The 6292-nt window shown below is 33.3% G+C and overlaps 1 non-coding gene across 1 annotated transcript; it reads left to right on the forward strand.

The window, feature by feature from the left end:
- The first annotated feature begins 461 nt into the window (after nt 1–461).
- On the forward strand, nt 462–535 carry TRNAV-GAC (transfer RNA valine (anticodon GAC)). The gene has a single exon. It is a non-coding gene; the product is annotated as a tRNA-Val (tRNA).
- The last annotated feature ends 5757 nt before the right edge of the window (nt 536–6292 follow it).

A 6292-nucleotide genomic window follows, 5' to 3' on the forward strand; every position in this document is an offset into this window, starting at 1 on the left:
ATATATTAAATATAATATATACTATATGTCAATACAACATTATAATCATTCTCTCTATCCTGTTTTTTATACATTATGCACTTATCTTTACCACTTAACACTGTTAATACATTTCGAGGTAACACGTATTTAGTGAGACCATTGACTTAGGTAAGAATATTATCATTTGTTCCCAGTCCTCCAAAATTGTAACCTTTTTTCAAATAATTCATAAAATAAACATTTATAAACAAATCAAATACCATTAATTTTCTTATTAATATATCACTCTCAAGGGAGAATAGATGAATCTTTGAAATACATCTAAAATATTGATACTGGTTCTTGAGTCCTACTCAAATTCTGAGTCACAATAGAGATGGACTGTGGTTTCTAGTTGTTTTGGAAGTTTTAAAGTTGGAGGCTTCTTTTCCTTTCCTTCTTGAGAAAACTGCTAGTAGCAAAAATGAATATGTGTTGGGGGAGTGTATAGCTCAAGTGGTAGAGTGCATGCCTGACATGCACAAGGTCCTGGGTTCAATCCCCAGTACCTCCTCCAAAGTAAACAAACAAACAAACCTAATTACCTCCCTCCCCCACAAAAAAAAAGAAGTAAAAAAAAAAAAGAATATGTGTTTATATTGGAACTATTGTGAAAAAAAGTTAATGCAAATACCATGAATGGAAAGCCATGTGCTCATGTCTGTCAGGCCCCTGCTGGGTATTATATATGCACTATTTCATTTAAGTCTCAAAATTATCCTGAAAATTGAAACTATCCCTCCATTGTTTGACATCCCTCAGCTAATATATAGACCACAGCTCCATGCCATTTCTGACTACAAAAACTAGCCTCTTTCCACTAGGTGGGCCCAAATAACAATAATTTGTTATCATAATAGCATATCTGTCATCTAACTACAGAGAACTGAGATTGTCTTTGAATGCACATTTCCAAGTTTTTTTGATTTAAGAAAATTAGAAATTTACAAAAGTTTGCTGTCTTCATGATACATATATTTTATAATTAAATAAATATAAATAAAGTCACTGAGCTAATATCAGTAATGGTCTCCAGGAGGTAAATTTAAATCACTGAGCAGACATGTGGTAATGTACGCCGTGCTCCGTCATCCCAGCTACACATGACTGTATGCTACTCCTAAACTCCATAAATTCAAAAAGGAAACTCAAAGAGTCCATTTTTCACACAACACCCAGCCTTCCTTTGCATAAAAGCAAGAGGCTCTAGGGAAACTTATACATTAATACCCATATCAGTAAGGGAAATAAAACTGATTTGGCTAGAAGCATAAAAAACTAGGGACATCTGAAAGATTTGTATTTCTGCCCTATTAACTGAAAAGTGTCCAACTCATTTTCCTTCATGCTGTGAATGAGAGTAACTGCAGTGGAGGCTATTCCTTTAGCTGTCACCAAATAACTTGTCTCATGGTATAACCAAGGGATGGGACAGGATGTCATACCTCAAAATGAAATTAAAATAAAGATAGGATAAAAATATAAACAAAAGGATGATTTTATCTACTATAAAATTTGAAATAGTTGAGTTTTATCCCCAGGCAGCTTTTAAATCAACCTGATGAATTCTGAATTATTAGTACCAGAAATAGTATTTGGCTTAAGTTTTCAATACCCTGACTTAATTCCTGCCAGATCTTTCTGTACTCATGCTGTAGAGTTGTGGATGCTGGAACAGTAAGTGACAATTGAGTGGGGCCTCTCCCTCCCCATCACTTTTTCTGGCCTGAGTAGCATTGCCATTAACTACATGAAACAAATTATAATAGTGAAACAGAAAGTATCCACTCTTTTCTTCAACCTATTTTCTTAGTTTCTTTAAGGTTTCTCTTTTGTGGTAATAATATTAAAAAAAAAAGGAGTCACATATAAATTTATTTAATTAATTAAGTCAAGAGGTTTTCCATTTTAATGAAACAAAGCTCCCATACATGAGACAGTCTAGTCACTTTTCAGTGTTTTTCTAATGTCACTAATTCCCCTGCACTGTAATGGGGTTTTACATCATTGATATGCTCATGAGATTTTTATAATGTAAATCCATAGACATGATGTTACAATGTCAAATGAAATAACCTATCAAGTCTATGGAGATGTATGTCAAAGATGCAAATATTTCTAACCTGTAGACAATGCAATGTTAAGATGATGGCAAATAATACCAGGGGATTTCTGGGGATACTATTTTCTGGAGCAAAAACAGTGCAAAAAAGAATGTCAGTACAGTTCTGTTGAGACACTGATCTGATTATCTGATTATAGAGGCTATAAATAAAAGAAAGATTGCTAATGTTTGTGTTCATTCAAGTTATTTTTTCTGTATTTGGGGAATTGATATTTTAATATACCCCATTGCAAAGCACATAAGAGCATCTTGTATCTTTAAAGGAAAATTTCTGGTCTCATAACAGTCCAAACAGAGAGGAAGGCAGGTTGTCCTGATTTTAATATCAAGAAGGCTATATTCTTTTACTCTATGCCTTTTTTCTGAGTCTGATTATTATCTACAAAAGCAATCATTAATGTTCTCTGTTTCCATGCTTAAATTTTGGGTGTGGTTCAACTTTGGCAAAAAATCTGATTGTGACATGGTCAAAAGTGTTCATAAAATTTCTGAAGTATGATTTTTAAAAATGATGCATGACCTTAATTGGATAAATGATGAAAGGGGGGAAAAGTGATTTAGTTAATTCTTTAACTAATTTATTGCCTTGAATTTAAGTGTATTTAAGATAATGCTACAAGGAGAATGATTTGACCCTACTGGGTAAAAGCAGTTTATTATAAACAGTTATTTTGGGTTCCATTCATTTAAGTTTCTGCACAAGGATAGAGTCCAAAATAAAATATTGAAATTCATGATTTTCAATTATGTGAGCTATTCAATCATTACTGCTGTAGCACCAGACATAAGGAGTAATTTCTAACAATGACATTAGTAGAGTGATAATGAAGTGGCTGAGAGATCCTGTTCTATAACATCACTTGAAGAAATAATCAAAATAATATCATAGCCCCTCAGGAGGAAGAGGGACTTATATACACAAACACATATACTCAAAGTACTTTCAAGCATGTTTTATCTTCTTTTATCATAATATTCTTGTGATAGAGATAAGAGCAAATATTTTTTTTTACATGGGAAGACATTGTCATTCCTTCTGATAATGTATTTAAGTAGAATCATATAAAATTTGTATACTTATATCTAAAATATCCCAGTTTTTACTTATTTCAAAGTAGTTTGAATATACACCTAAAATGAGACTACTTTTCTTGAATATTCTACTTCTCTCTTTATATTACATTTCTCCACACACCAAATTGGGATTAATTCTAGTTTTTAAATACCTCTATTTAGTTTTATTTAAAAATAAAATTCTACTTCTGGAGGACTGAAACTACCAACATCATGACTTACTATAAAGCTACAGTAACCAAGAGAGTGTGATATTGGCAAAAGAATAGACAAATAGATTGATGGACAGACTAGGGAACCCAGAGATAGGCCCACATAAATATAATCAATTGATCTTTGACAAAGGAGCAAAGGCAATGCCATAAAGCAAAGATAGTCTTTACAACAAATAGTACAGAAATGACTGGGCATTCATGTGCAAAAAATGAATACAGACACAGACCTTACACCTTTCACAAAAATTAACTCAGAATGAATCACAAACCTAAATGCAAAATGCAGAACTATAAACTCATAGAAGATAACATAGGAGAAAACCTAGATGACTTTCTGTATGACAATGGCATTTTAGATTCAACAGCAAAGATACAATTCATTTAAAAAAAGGATAATCTGGACTTCATTAAAATCAAAAACTTCTGCCATGTAAATTATAATATTAAGAGAATGAGAAGAAAAACCACAGACTGAGAGAAAATATTCACAAAAGACACATCTAATAAGGGACTGTTATCTCAAATACATAAAGAGCTCTTTAAACTCAACAGTAACAAACAACTTGATTAAAAACTGATCAAAGACCTTCATAGACACCTCATTAAAGATGTTTGGACAACAAATAAGCACATGATAAAGTGTTCCACAACACATGTCCTCGGGGAAATGGAAATTAAAATAACAGTGAGATACCACTACACAACTATCAGAAGGGCAAAAATCCGAAACACTGACAATACCAAATGCTGGCAAGGATGTGGAGCAATAAGAACTCTTCATTCATTGCTGGTGAGAGTTAAAAAATGGCATAACCACTTTGGAAGGCAGTTTGGTAGTTTCTTAGAAAACAAAACATACTCAAAATGTGATTGAGCAATTGCACTGTGTATTAGTGTTCTAAAGTGAAAAATAACCAATAGAAGATAGATATAGATACAGACATAGACATATAAGAGGAAATTTATGATTGGAATTGGCTAACATGTTTTGAAGGCCAAAAAGATCCAAGAGCTGCAGTCTGCAAGCTGGAGAATCAGGAAAACTGGTGGTGTAATTCCTCCCAAGTCCAAAGGCCTGAGAACCAGAACTCTGATGACTGATGGCAAGAGATGGGTGTTTCAGCTCCAGCAGAGAGAATTTACCCTTTCTCCACCTTTTTGATCTGTTCAGCCCCTCAAGAGATTATACGATGTCTCCCACATTGGTGAAAGGGATCTTCTTTCCTTAGTCTACAGATTCAAATGCTAATCTCCTCCAGAGACACCCTCACAGACACATTCAGAAATAATGTTTTACTAGCTATCTGGACATCTTGTAACCCATTCAATTTGACAGTTACAATTAATCATCATACACTCCTTGGTATTTACCCAAAACAATTAAAAACTTTTGTCTACACAAAAACCTGTACATGGATGTTTATAGCAGTCTTATTCATAATTGCCAAAACTTGGAAGCAACCAAGCTGTCCTTCAGTTAGGTGAATGGATAAATTGTGGTACACCTAGACAATGGAATATTATTAAGTGCTAAAAAAAAAAAGCTATCAAGCCATGAAAAGACATGGACGAAACTTAAATGTATATTACTGAGTGAAAGAAACCAATCTGAAAAGTTTATGTTTTGTATGTTTGTAACTGTATGACATTCTGAAACAGACAAAACTAAAGAGACAGTAAAAAGTTTAGTGGCTGCTAGGGCTTAGGGGAGAGTGAGAGTTGAATAGGTCAAGCACAGGATTTTTAAGGCAGTGGAACTATTCCATATGATGCTATAATGATGGATTCATGTCATTATACATTTGTCCAAGCCCATAGAATGTCCACTACTGAAGGTGAATGCCAATGTAAACTATGGACTTTGGATTATAATGATGTGTCAATAGAAGTTCATCAACTGTGGTAACTGTACCACTTTGGTGGGGGCTGTTGATAATGGGAAAGGTTATGAATGATTGAATTAAAGGAGTGAATGGGAAATCTCTGTACTTTCTGCTCAGTATTGCTCTGAACCTAAAACTGCTCTAAAAAATAAAGTCTGTTATTTAAAAAATTATATTTCTGGTAATTTGCCTGCTGTAAACTAGTACAGATTTGTTTTTATTCAGTATTTATGTTCCAGATAATTTTATTTCTTATAATAATGCTCTTTAAAAAGAAGTTATAAGTGCTGTTTTATAGGTATGAAATCTAAGACTTGGAGGTGATGAGTAAATTCCCAAAGTCAAATGGGCTTAACTGAGAATATTCAAGGTATGAGTCTTGTGTGTGTTAGGCTCCAGAATCTGTGCCCTTCAAGGAGACTCATTGCTTCATCCATTCATCCAGCGATCCATCCAGTAAGCATTTTTAGTGAGGAAAATATTTACTCAACCTTCCATTATTAATTGTGTTTTGTTCAGGGTATGAATAAACAATTCCTGGACTTTCTGTCTTATTACTACTGCTTGGCAAGCTGTGCCATATATTAAGGACTGGAATTAAGAATAAGAGAACTGATTATGCCTTCTGTAGAATTTTTATATTAAGAGTAAATAATGTCATTTGCAGCAACATGGATGGACCTGGAGATCGTCATTCTAAGTGAAGTAAGCCAGAAAGAGAAAGAAAAATACCATATGATAGATACCACTTATATGTGGAATCTAAAAAAACCAAAAAACAATACAAATAAACTTACTTACAAAACAGAAACAGACTCACAGACATAGAAAACCAGTGTATAGTTACCATACCAAGGGGGTGGGAAGGGATAAATTAGGAATTTGAGATTTGCAGATACTAATTAATATATATATAATAGATAAGCATGATTATATGGTATAGCACAGGGATCTATATTAATTATCTTGTAGTA

The sequence above is a fragment of the Camelus dromedarius genome, chromosome 19 (assembly GCF_036321535.1).
Source record: "Camelus dromedarius isolate mCamDro1 chromosome 19, mCamDro1.pat, whole genome shotgun sequence".
In the NCBI taxonomy this organism is placed as follows: Eukaryota; Metazoa; Chordata; class Mammalia; order Artiodactyla; family Camelidae; genus Camelus; species Camelus dromedarius.